At 41.9% G+C, this 12,748-nt stretch overlaps 5 non-coding genes across 5 annotated transcripts; all 5 read left to right on the top strand.

Moving 5' to 3' along the window:
- The first annotated feature begins 1,933 nt into the window (after nt 1-1,933).
- LOC141222855 (U2 spliceosomal RNA) lies at nt 1,934-2,121 on the top strand. The gene has a single exon (XR_012290598.1). It is a non-coding gene; the product is annotated as a U2 spliceosomal RNA (small nuclear RNA).
- A 1,115-nt stretch (nt 2,122-3,236) lies between these two features.
- Nucleotides 3,237-3,427, top strand: LOC141222526 (U2 spliceosomal RNA). Its single transcript, XR_012290294.1, has one exon. It is a non-coding gene; the product is annotated as a U2 spliceosomal RNA (small nuclear RNA).
- Nucleotides 3,428-9,503: 6,076 nt separating this feature from the next.
- Nucleotides 9,504-9,697, top strand: LOC141222302 (U2 spliceosomal RNA). Its single transcript, XR_012290111.1, has one exon. It is a non-coding gene; the product is annotated as a U2 spliceosomal RNA (small nuclear RNA).
- Nucleotides 9,698-10,818: 1,121 nt separating this feature from the next.
- LOC141222525 (U2 spliceosomal RNA) lies at nt 10,819-11,009 on the top strand. Its single transcript, XR_012290293.1, has one exon. It is a non-coding gene; the product is annotated as a U2 spliceosomal RNA (small nuclear RNA).
- A 1,118-nt stretch (nt 11,010-12,127) lies between these two features.
- LOC141222524 (U2 spliceosomal RNA) lies at nt 12,128-12,318 on the top strand. Its single transcript, XR_012290292.1, has one exon. It is a non-coding gene; the product is annotated as a U2 spliceosomal RNA (small nuclear RNA).
- Nucleotides 12,319-12,748: the final 430 nt, after the last annotated feature.

Genomic DNA, 12,748 nt, shown 5'->3' with positions numbered 1-12,748 from the left:
GACCAATAACACTTTTAAATTGTGACTATAAAATAATGGCTAAAATTTGTGCAAATCGTCTAAAAGAAGTCATCAGCAAAGTTATTCATTCTAATCAAGTGTGTGGGGTGCCGGGGCGCAGTATATGGGACAATCTGAATTTAGTGAAAGACTGTATTGAGGATGTGAAAGACAGAAAGGGGAAAATGGCGATTTTATCTATTGATTTTGAAAAAGCATTTGACCGTGTCTCACACTTTTATCTTTTTAAAGTTTTAGAGAAAATGGGCATACCAGAAGGGTTTTTACTATCGCTTAAAGCATTTTACAAGGATTGTACAAGTAAGATTTTAGTGAATGGTTTTAAGACACAAGAGGTATTTTTACGGTCAGGGGTGAAACAGGGATGCCCTCTGTCCCCCCTACTGTTTATCTGTGCACTGGAACCAATGTTATGTGCAATACGCCAAAATAAACAGATATGCGGTGTCCCTCTGCCTGGAAGCGGTGGTTTGGAGGCCAAGGTTGTAGGCTACATGGATGACGTGGCGGTCTTGTGTACAGATGCACCATCACTTACGGCCACTCTCCATCAAGTGCAATCCTTTTGCCTAGCTTCTGGTTTTAAAATCAATTTTAATAAGTGTAACATTTTAAGTGTTGGGGGGATGATTTTACGTGATGTACCAATTAATGTCTCCGAATCCATTTCCATTTTAGGTATATCATTCACTGAAAATAATGATGGTTATAATAGTTGGGAAACAGTTACACAGAAAGTAAATACGAAAATATGTATGTGGAACATGAGGAGACTTACAATGGAGGGTAAAGTATTGGTTTTAAAGATGGTGATTTTACCTCTTTTATTGTATCTTAGCATGGTTTTCCCCCCGCCTGTTAATGTTTTAAAAAAGATAACCAAAACCTGTTTTACCTTCTTTTGGAACTCAAAAATGGAAAAGCTGAAAAGAGAAATCGTGATGAAATCAAAAGTAAAAGGTGGTAAAGATTTTCCAGATTTTAATAGGTTTCTTTTAATCCATCTGTTCGTTTACTGTTTTAATGCCCTTTTTAAGAATCACTATTGGTCCTTTTTTATGCGTTTTAATACAGGATTTTTTATGAGAAAGTTTGGATGGTATGAAGTTAATATATCTGTGCCCCATGCTTTTAATTTGTCGACGCATTATGAGATTTTAAGGAAAATAGTGTCTGATTTTAATTTAGGGACTAAGAAAATAGAGGAATTAAGAAATAGTAAGAAACTAATTAAAGAAATACGTAAAAGTGAGGAAATATGTAATGTTGACAGATATGATGATGACAAATCTATGTCTATCTGGAAAATAATTAACGTTTTTTATCTTTTTAATGAACAGAGAGATCTGGCTTGGAGTTGCATGCACCGCTGTCTTCCTTGCCGGGCATTCCAATACAGAAGAGGATTTGTGAGGTCTGCCATCTGCCCAAGAGCCGGATGCCAAGACGAGGAAACGGTGGAACATCTATTATGGACATGTAATTTTGCAAAGGATTTCTGGAGAAGACTGCTCCCCCTACTGGAAAGGGTGGCAGACCTCAAGGACTTTACATATAAAACTGTGCTATACGGACTTATGGAATGCCCCACAATGGACCAGTACACAATGGCTTGGAAGACAGTGAACTGCGCCAAGTCATCTCTCTGGAAAGCGCGCAACATTGCTATTTTTAAACAAGATGTTTTATCAGTGAATGATGTTTTAAGTTTATGTTTATGTGAAATGTATACTTATTATTTAATTGACAAAAAGAAGAATGTACATCTTTCCAAAAAATGGCTTGTTGACCAATGGTACCTAATTATTTAAAATCTTTGTATTTTTTTGTTTTGTAAATTTCATTTGTCTTTTAACGTTTGGTATTTGTGTAATTATGCTTGTAATTTGTTAAAGTTTTAATAAACGGTTTTATCCCTCTGCAGGGGATAGCCAAATTAAAAAAAAATCTGTTCTTATCAGTTTAATATCTGATACGTCCCCTATCTGGGGACCATATATTAAATGGATTTTTAGAACAGGGAGATGGAAAAAGAGCTTGCTCTGTCCACTCCACGCATTGACCTGGTATTGCAGTATCTCCAGGACCGGTGCACCCCTTCTTTAATGCAGTTTCTAAAATCAGAAAGAATTGAATTCAATGTTTTTTGTTCATTTTGCTTGTTTGTCGGATTTTGGGATGGACTCTTTGGCTTTGCTTTTCTTCTCCTCATTGGATTTTTCATGTTCAAAGTTGCAGAAGCCAGATTACAAGCTCATTTTGGTTCAACTTCAGCAACTGTGCATTGCATTGCCATGTAATGTAATGAAATGCTATCTTTCTAGCTCTCCCTTTTTACTTCCTTTTGGATAAACAGACATATTAGGCAAGCATTTTGGAGCTTTCACCTAAATAACTACAGGTGGTGAGATAAGCTGCACAATATAATTGACCTTTCAGTATATTGTTGCACACACACCATCTATTTAGCAAATGCCCTTGTTATCAACAGCAGCCTTTTAAACTCACCTGAGCTAACAGGTATGTGCGCTGGTTACTCTGCTGCGCTTAAAATTTCTTTTTTGGTTTGCTACAATGCCTTTTCTGAAACGTTGTCTCCCTCTGCTGGAACACTGACTTCTTTCATTTAATGCCTGCAGACTATAAAAGAGAACCCAACCCAAAAAGTTTGGTTGATTAGTCTGTGGCATTCTGTTAAACTGTTGCTTATGGCGGTCTCTGTGAGCTTCTCAGCGACATTCAGCCAGCCAGGTATCCTGCCTGCAGTAGATGGAATGTGGCAATGGAACGCTGGCTGCGCGTGTCATAATAGGCTCTGAGCCTTTATATACCTGTGCACAGCAGCAGCCACCTTCAGTCTGCTGCTGGACAGCCAGCAGCAGCAGCAGCAGGAGAGGTATGTAATCAGGAGCCCTCCTGCTAAGGGTAGACAGCTGCTCGTTCCACCCCACCCCCCGCCTTAATTGGTTCTCCTCCCTTCCAACGGTGTTGAGGCGGGTGGGAACAGCAGGGGGTGAAGGTGCTGTGTTTAAAGAGGTGGAGTTATGCAGATCTAAAACGCGTGGATTGCAGCAGCAGCAAGCCGAAAAGTGCAGGCATGTAAGGGATCTAGAGGTTGACAACATGTCTTCTTAACGGGAGTCCAGGAGCTCATCTCCACAAATGGACTTTTCAGGATCCTTGGGTGGCTCCGTAGTTTGAAACCAATTCTGGTTATCGCTTCTCGGCCTTTTGGCTAAGATCAAGTGTAGTATCTGTTCTTATCAGTTTAATATCTGATACGTCCCCTATCTGGGGACCATATATTAAATGGATTTTTAGAACAGGGAGATGGAAAAAGAGCTTGCTCTGTCCACTCCACGCATTGACCTGGTATTGCAGTATCTCCAGGACCGGTGCACCCCTTCTTTAATGCAGTTTCTAAAATCAGAAAGAATTGAATTCAATGTTTTTTGTTCATTTTGCTTGTTTGTCGGATTTTGGGATGGACTCTTTGGCTTTGCTTTTCTTCTCCTCATTGGATTTTTCATGTTCAAAGTTGCAGAAGCCAGATTACAAGCTCATTTTGGTTCAACTTCAGCAACTGTGCATTGCATTGCCATGTAATGTAATGAAATGCTATCTTTCTAGCTCTCCCTTTTTACTTCCTTTTGGATAAACAGACATATTAGGCAAGCATTTTGGAGCTTTCACCTAAATAACTACAGGTGGTGAGATAAGCTGCACAATATAATTGACCTTTCAGTATATTGTTGCACACACACCATCTATTTAGCAAATGCCCTTGTTATCAACAGCAGCCTTTTAAACTCACCTGAGCTAACAGGTATGTGCGCTGGTTACTCTGCTGCGCTTAAAATTTCTTTTTTGGTTTGCTACAATGCCTTTTCTGAAACGTTGTCTCCCTCTGCTGGAACACTGACTTCTTTCATTTAATGCCTGCAGACTATAAAAGAGAACCCAACCCAAAAAGTTTGGTTGATTAGTCTGTGGCATTCTGTTAAACTGTTGCTTATGGCGGTCTCTGTGAGCTTCTCAGCGACATTCAGCCAGCCAGGTATCCTGCCTGCAGTAGATGGAATGTGGCAATGGAACGCTGGCTGCGCGTGTCATAATAGGCTCTGAGCCTTTATATACCTGTGCACAGCAGCAGCCACCTTCAGTCTGCTGCTGGACAGCCAGCAGCAGCAGCAGCAGCAGCAGGAGAGGTATGTAATCAGCAGCCCTTCTGCTAAGGGTAGACAGCTGCTCGTTCCACCCCACCCCCCGCCTTAATTGGTTCTCCTCCCTTCCAACGGTGTTGAGGCGGGTGGGAACAGCAGGGGGTGAAGGTGCTGTGTTTAAAGAGGTGGAGTTATGCAGATCTAAAACGCGTGGATTGCAGCAGCAGCAAGCCGAAAAGTGCAGGCATGTAAGGGATCTAGAGGTTGACAACATGTCTTCTTAACGGGAGTCCAGGAGCTCATCTCCACAAATGGACTTTTCAGGATCCTTGGGTGGCTCCGTAGTTTGAAACCAATTCTGGTTATCGCTTCTCGGCCTTTTGGCAAGATCAGTGGTGGTTTTCTGCTGCTGGTGTTGTTTGGAGGGCAGTTGTGACTGGGGTTCCCCCTTGTGGGGCCCTAGTGTGCGATTGAGCGGCGATTGTGTTTATCTGCTGTAAAAATGGTGGAGAAAACACGTGGATTATAGGACTCGGTCCGTCTGAAGGTGGCTGCAGGTCATGAAGGAGAAATCGGTTTGGACCAAGTTTGCGTTGATGTCTTGAAGAACATTAATGGCTTGAAGGTAACGGATGTATTGGCACTGCAGGATTTTCAGAAACAAGGAATTTATGATATCACTTTTGTTTCTTTGAGTATTTGCCAGAGAGTCTACATGGAGTTGGTACGAATGAAGGAAGAAAAGGAATTGAAATGCCTAGAGTTTATTGCACTGGAACCTCTGTTCCAGCAGACATATAAGTATGTGGTTGTGCACATGTATAACCCTAAAGTTCCGGATGAGACTGTTTCCAATTTTTTAGCTCGGTATTGTAGTGAGGTTAAATTTTTGGGAAGAATGAAGAACAAATACAATTATCTAAATGGCAAGAGGAGATATGTTGTAAAACTGAGACCGGATGATAGAGCTATTGGGGGTGCCAAGAGCATTCCTGCACAGTTTTCTATCGGAGGAGAAAGGGGATTTTGTTTTTATAATGGACAGATGGAATATTGTAGGAAGTGTCATGAGTTTGGACATGTTCAGAAAGATTGTCCAGTGCAAGGTGATGTTTGTAGAGGTTGTGGGAAATCTGGGCATGTTGCAAGTGGTTGCCCAATGAATAAGGTGTGTGATTTGTGTGGACATGCAGATCACCTTGCAAGGAAATGTAGATTGTGGGCTCAGATTCCTAGGTCACAGGTGGACGCTGAAGAGAGGCAGAAGAAGACTCGGCAGGAAAGTGGGGAGGAGGGCGAAGGCTCAGACTCAGAGGGGGAAAGCCAAAAACAAGATGGTGGTAGGGGAAGAGACCATGCGGTGCCCAAGATGGAGGAAAAGGGGCGGAGCCAGAAGAAAGTTGGTTTGAGGGAGGGGCTGGAAGTAATAAACAAAGTAGCTGATGTGCATGGCCCGGGTGATGGGATGGATTTGTCTAATATGGCGGAGTCAGTGAATCCTGTTTTGGGAAGAGATGGGGGTGAGGAAATGGAGGTTTTGGAGGAGGAGGATTCTGATTCGGATGGAACTATAACCCCTCAGCAGCGTGATAGGCTTAACAGTGATTGGAGTGAAAATGAGGAGGAAGATGATGGCAAGGAGGAGAGTTATGCCTCCGTGATTAAAAGAAGTAAGGTGGAGGGGTGTTGGTCTGGGGGGCAGGAAGATCCAGTCTCCCTAAGACCAGGTTATTCTAACAGGGACTCGAGTTCTGAGTCGCCTGATATACGTAGAAAAGTGGGTGGCAGGAGTGGGTTTTCTCCTGGTTCATGATGGATCGGGTATGGTGGAGATTTTTTCCTGTTGTTATGATGGCGTTGTGTGTTGCTTCTCTGAATGTACGAGGGATTGGTTCTGCTTGTAGGAGAGCAGGGATACTGGAGTACATTGAGAGTGTGAATGCAGATATTGTCTGTCTGCAGGAATGTGTAATTAAATCTGCCCCGCATGAGAGTGAGTGGAATAAGGGGCAATCTTTTTGGTCCCCATGCTCAGAAAACAGGAATGAAGGGGTGGGCATTTTACTGTGTAATTCCAGTCTAAAGGTTTTAGAGTTTAAAGTAATCATACCTGGGAGATGTTTGTTTTTATTAGTGGATTTTTTAGGTCAGCGGGTATGGGTTTTTAATGTTTATGCCCCTGCTGATAAACAAGCAAGAGTTGGGTTTTTGGAGTCTCTAAAGTTGTTTTTACCAGGCAGAGACTTCACTATAGTGGCTGGAGATTTTAATTGTGTCAGATCCGCAAAAGATCGTAAGAGCTCTACGGAAGGTAGGCCTGATGTTACGTCTAATATTTTAAATCAGATTGTGCAGGATTTACGCTACACGGATGCTGGTCTGATGGTTGGGCCAAGTGATAAGTTCACATACATATCAGATAGTGGACGTAGTGTTTCCCGAATTGACTATGTTTTTATGTCTGAAGGGATTAAGGTGGCCAAGTGCAACCACGTGATGACGACTTTTTCTGACCACAAGATGATAGTGGTAGATCTGTGTATAGCTGAGTCCCTGGCTTTTGGAAAGGGACTCTGGAAGCTGAACGTAAGCCTGCTGGAAGAGGAGAGTGTTAAGGTTGGTTTTAATAAAGTGTTTTTGTCTTGTGTGTCTGAACAGCACCTTTTTAAAGATTTGCTAGAGTGGTGGGACTGGGCTAAGGAGAAATTTGCATGTTATTTTAAAGGGGTGTGTTTTAGGAGAGCGAAAGCCAAAAGGGATCATGATGCTGCTGTTATTTCAAAATTGGAAGTACTCCATAAGTTTAAGAGAGCGTGGATGGAGGTGGATAAAGAGATTGCAGATTTGAAGGACGAACTGAAGAAGATACTTATTGAAAAAGGGAAGACTATTATGTTTAAGGCAAAAATAAAGCACATGGAGGAAAATGAGCAATGTTCGAGATACTTTTTTAAAAAATGTTTTAAACCTAAAGGGGTTTTTAAGTCTGTTTTTTCTCCTGCAGGGGAGGTATCTGGGGATGAGATGATTGGCAGTATTCTTTCCTTTTATGAAACACTCTTCTCTAACGATAGTAGAGCCAGTGATGCGGAAATTAATGATTATTGCAAAGTATTAACTAATAATATTCCTGAGGAGAAAATTGGGTTTTTAAGTGAGGAGGTTGGGAAAGATGAAATTAGACGGGCAGTGGATGGCTTGGCGAAAGGCAAGACGCCAGGCTGTGATGGTCTTCCTGCTGAATTTTATGTTAGATTTTGGGATATTATAGGTGTGGAGTTTTCCCGGGTGGTGCAATATGGTTTTACTCATGGGATTTTATCGGTTTCTATGCGTAGGGGGATTGTTACGCTGATTCATAAGAAAGGGGACATGAGGGATATTAAAAATTGGAGGCCCATAACATTGTTAAACAGTGATTACAAAATTATTTCTAAAATTGTGGCTGGTAGACTGGCAGATGTGATAGGTGATATGGTGGGGGAGTATCAGGCATGTGCAGTGCCTGGTAGGAAAATTTCAGATAATTTGCTGCTTCTAAGAGACTTAATTTATCAGGCTAATTTGAATAAGAATGCTCTTTTGTTACAGTCGGTGGACCTGGAGAAAGCCTTTGATAAAATATCACATAGATTTTTGTTCTCTGCTTTAAGTCACCTTGGTGTTCCGGATAAATTATTGATGGTCATTAAGAGTTTTTATTGTGGGGTCAGTAGCCAGATTTTAGTTAATGGGCATGTGAGTTCCAGTTTTAATATTTTATCGGGAGTTAGGCAGGGTTGTCCCCTGTCACCAATTCTTTTTATCTGTGTGGTGGAGGCCCTTTTAAAAAGTGTGCAAGTTGACAAGTGTGTGGCTGGTGTTTTTATTCCTGGGGGATCCGGGGGTCCAGTCAAGTCTTTAAGTTATATGGATGATATTGTTTTTACTTGTGGTTCACAGGCGGATCTCAATAGAGTGAATTTGCACGTAAGGATTTTTTGTTGTGTGGCTGGTATGGCGGTGAATTGGGGAAAGTGCCAGCTTTGTAACTTTGGGAGGCAGGTTGAGGTTAACGTGTCAGGAGTGGAGAGTAGGGAGGAAATTGAGGTTCTTGGTGTCATCTTTGAGAAGGAACTGAAAGGGAAAAGCAGCCTGAAGATTCTAGAAGACAAAATGGATCAGAAGTTGAACTTTTGGAAACTAAGGAACCTGTCGCTGAGAGGGAAAGTGCTGGTAATCAAGTCTGTGATGCTCCCGCTTCTGCTGTACACTGCTTTGATTTTCCCACCTGCTGTGCTTTGGACAAAGAGAGTGACAAGGAAACTGTTTGTGTTTTTTTGGGGATCCAAAATGGAGAAACTAAGAAGAGGAATGGTTATGTGTTCTGTGGAAAATGGGGGTTGTGATTTTCCTAACATTGACTTATTTTTAAGAATGCATTATTTTTTGAACATTTATAAATTATCCCAGTGCAATAACAGGACTGCGGACATGTGCAAATATTTAGCAGGACGGCTTTTCCAGAAATGGAGCTGGTGTGAGAAGGATTTAAGAAAACCAGTTTCGTTTGTGATACCGTTTTTTTATGTGGTGCTTAGGTCCTTCTATGATCAAAATGGGATAAGCTCCATGGTTAGACCGGACAAAAAACTGATTGTCTCAGGTATTAAGAAGAAGGAGATGTTATGTGATGTGCCGTTTTGTAATAATGCACAGTCTGGACAGGTGTGGAAGCTTTTTTTCATGCGTGGAATCAGCAACAGACAGAAGGATGTAACCTGGATGGCGTTGCATGGATGCTTGCCAACAAGGGCTTTTTTGAATGACCGGGGGATAAAGGTTCAAGAACTATGTCCTAGGGAAGGTTGCAATAAGGTGGAAACAATACAGCATATTTTTTGGGACTGTTTTTTTGCTAAAAAAGTTTTTACCTTGTTGTCACGTATGTTTGTTGCTTTAGTTGGTTTTCATTGTTTCGATTTTGAAAGGATTTTAATAGGTCAAGATTTTAAGTACTCGCAAAGGAAGCGGGCAAGCTGGATTATTTTTGTCATATATAAAGAGGTTTTATGGGACGTTCGGAATTTGGTGATTTTTAAAAAGATTGTTTTTTCCCCCATGGAATGCAGAAAGATTTTTCTTGCTAGACTGTTTTATGCCTATTTATTGGATAAAAAGAAATATGGTGAGACAGCAGCAGAAGCACTCTGGAACTTTTCACATTGGACTTCTTACAGTAAGTAACAGTTAATTGCAGGGTTGTGTTTTTTGGGATTTTGTTTTTGTTTTTCCGAATGATGATTTGAGAACCCGTTATGTGAATATGCGCTATGATGCATAAATTAATGTGGGTCTTAATCTGAGGAAAAAAAAAAAAATCTGTTCTTATCAGTTTAATATCTGATACGTCCCCTATCTGGGGACCATATATTAAATGGATTTTTAGAACAGGGAGATGGAAAAAGAGCTTGCTCTGTCCACTCCACGCATTGACCTGGTATTGCAGTATCTCCAGGACCGGTGCACCCCTTCTTTAATGCAGTTTCTAAAATCAGAAAGAATTGAATTCAATGTTTTTTGTTCATTTTGCTTGTTTGTCGGATTTTGGGATGGACTCTTTGGCTTTGCTTTTCTTCTCCTCATTGGATTTTTCATGTTCAAAGTTGCAGAAGCCAGATTACAAGCTCATTTTGGTTCAACTTCAGCAACTGTGCATTGCATTGCCATGTAATGTAATGAAATGCTATCTTTCTAGCTCTCCCTTTTTACTTCCTTTTGGATAAACAGACATATTAGGCAAGCATTTTGGAGCTTTCACCTAAATAACTACAGGTGGTGAGATAAGCTGCACAATATAATTGACCTTTCAGTATATTGTTGCACACACACCATCTATTTAGCAAATGCCCTTGTTATCAACAGCAGCCTTTTAAACTCACCTGAGCTAACAGGTATGTGCGCTGGTTACTCTGCTGCGCTTAAAATTTCTTTTTTGGTTTGCTACAATGCCTTTTCTGAAACGTTGTCTCCCTCTGCTGGAACACTGACTTCTTTCATTTAATGCCTGCAGACTATAAAAGAGAACCCAACCCAAAAAGTTTGGTTGATTAGTCTGTGGCATTCTGTTAAACTGTTGCTTATAGCGGTCTCTGTGAGCTTCTCAGCGACATTCAGCCAGCCAGGTATCCTGCCTGCAGTAGATGGAATGTGGCAATGGAACGCTGGCTGCGCGTGTCATAATAGGCTCTGAGCCTTTATATACCTGTGCACAGCAGCAGCCACCTTCAGTCTGCTGCTGGACAGCCAGCAGCAGCAGCAGCAGCAGCAGGAGAGGTATGTAATCAGCAGCCCTCCTGCTAAGGGTAGACAGCTGCTCGTTCCACCCCACCCCCCGCCTTAATTGGTTCTCCTCCCTTCCAACGGTGTTGAGGCGGGTGGGAACAGCAGGGGGTGAAGGTGCTGTGTTTAAAGAGGTGGAGTTATGCAGATCTAAAACGCGTGGATTGCAGCAGCAGCAAGTCGAAAAGTGCAGGCATGTAAGGGATCTAGAGGTTGACAACATGTCTTCTTAACGGGAGTCCAGGAGCTCATCTCCACAAATGGACTTTTCAGGATCCTTGGGTGGCTCCGTAGTTTGAAACCAATTCTGGTTATCGCTTCTCGGCCTTTTGGCTAAGATCAAGTGTAGTATCTGTTCTTATCAGTTTAATATCTGATACGTCCCCTATCTGGGGACCATATATTAAATGGATTTTTAGAACAGGGAGATGGAAAAAGAGCTTGCTCTGTCCACTCCACGCATTGACCTGGTATTGCAGTATCTCCAGGACCGGTGCACCCCTTCTTTAATGCAGTTTCTAAAATCAGAAAGAATTGAATTCAATGTTTTTTGTTCATTTTGCTTGTTTGTCGGATTTTGGGATGGACTCTTTGGCTTTGCTTTTCTTCTCCTCATTGGATTTTTCATGTTCAAAGTTGCAGAAGCCAGATTACAAGCTCATTTTGGTTCAACTTCAGCAACTGTGCATTGCATTGCCATGTAATGTAATGAAATGCTATCTTTCTAGCTCTCCCTTTTTACTTCCTTTTGGATAAACAGACATATTAGGCAAGCATTTTGGAGCTTTCACCTAAATAACTACAGGTGGTGAGATAAGCTGCACAATATAATTGACCTTTCAGTATATTGTTGCACACACACCATCTATTTAGCAAATGCCCTTGTTATCAACAGCAGCCTTTTAAACTCACCTGAGCTAACAGGTATGTGCGCTGGTTACTCTACTGCGCTTAAAATTTCTTTTTTGGTTTGCTACAATGCCTTTTCTGAAACGTTGTCTCCCTCTGCTGGAACACTGACTTCTTTCATTTAATGCCTGCAGACTATAAAAGAGAACCCAACCCAAAAAGTTTGGTTGATTAGTCTGTGGCATTCTGTTAAACTGTTGCTTATGGCGGTCTCTGTGAGCTTCTCAGCGACATTCAGCCAGCCAGGTATCCTGCCTGCAGTAGATGGAATGTGGCAATGGAACGCTGGCTGCGCGTGTCATAATAGGCTCTGAGCCTTTATATACCTGTGCACAGCAGCAGCCACCTTCAGTCTGCTGCTGGACAGCCAGCAACAGCAGCAGCAGCAGGAGAGGTATGTAATCAGCAGCCCTCCTGCTAAGGGTAGACAGCTGCTCGTTCCACCCCACCCCCCGCCTTAATTGGTTCTCCTCCCTTCCAACGGTGTTGAGGCGGGTGGGAACAGCAGGGGGTGAAGGTGCTGTGTTTAAAGAGGTGGAGTTATGCAGATCTAAAACGCGTGGATTGCAGCAGCAGCAAGCCGAAAAGTGCAGGCATGTAAGGGATCTAGAGGTTGACAACATGTCTTCTTAACGGGAGTCCAGGAGCTCATCTCCACAAATGGACTTTTCAGGATCCTTGGGTGGCTCCGTAGTTTGAAACCAATTCTGGTTATCGCTTCTCGGCCTTTTGGCTAAGATCAAGTGTAGTATCTGTTCTTATCAGTTTAATATCTGATACGTCCCCTATCTGGGGACCATATATTAAATGGATTTTTAGAACAGGGAGATGGAAAAAGAGCTTGCTCTGTCCACTCCACGCATTGACCTGGTATTGCAGTATCTCCAGGACCGGTGCACCCCTTCTTTAATGCAGTTTCTAAAATCAGAAAGAATTGAATTCAATGTTTTTTGTTCATTTTGCTTGTTTGTCGGATTTTGGGATGGACTCTTTGGCTTTGCTTTTCTTCTCCTCATTGGATTTTTCATGTTCAAAGTTGCAGAAGCCAGATTACAAGCTCATTTTGGTTCAACTTCAGCAACTGTGCATTGCATTGCCATGTAATGTAATGAAATGCTATCTTTCTAGCTCTCCCTTTTTACTTCCTTTTGGATAAACAGACATATTAGGCAAGCATTTTGGAGCTTTCACCTAAATAACTACAGGTGGTGAGATAAGCTGCACAATATAATTGACCTTTCAGTATATTGTTGCACACACACCATCTATTTAGCAAATGCCCTTGTTATCAACAGCAGCCTTTTAAACTCACCTGAGCTAACAGGTATGTGCGC

The sequence above is a fragment of the Phyllobates terribilis genome, unplaced genomic scaffold (genome assembly GCF_046119375.1).
Source record: "Phyllobates terribilis strain yellow unplaced genomic scaffold, ASM4611937v1 Scaffold_361__1_contigs__length_1927384, whole genome shotgun sequence".
Taxonomy (NCBI): domain Eukaryota; kingdom Metazoa; phylum Chordata; class Amphibia; order Anura; family Dendrobatidae; genus Phyllobates; species Phyllobates terribilis.
Note: the sequence above shows the minus strand (reverse complement) of the source record. Positions and strands in the feature narration are given on the sequence as shown.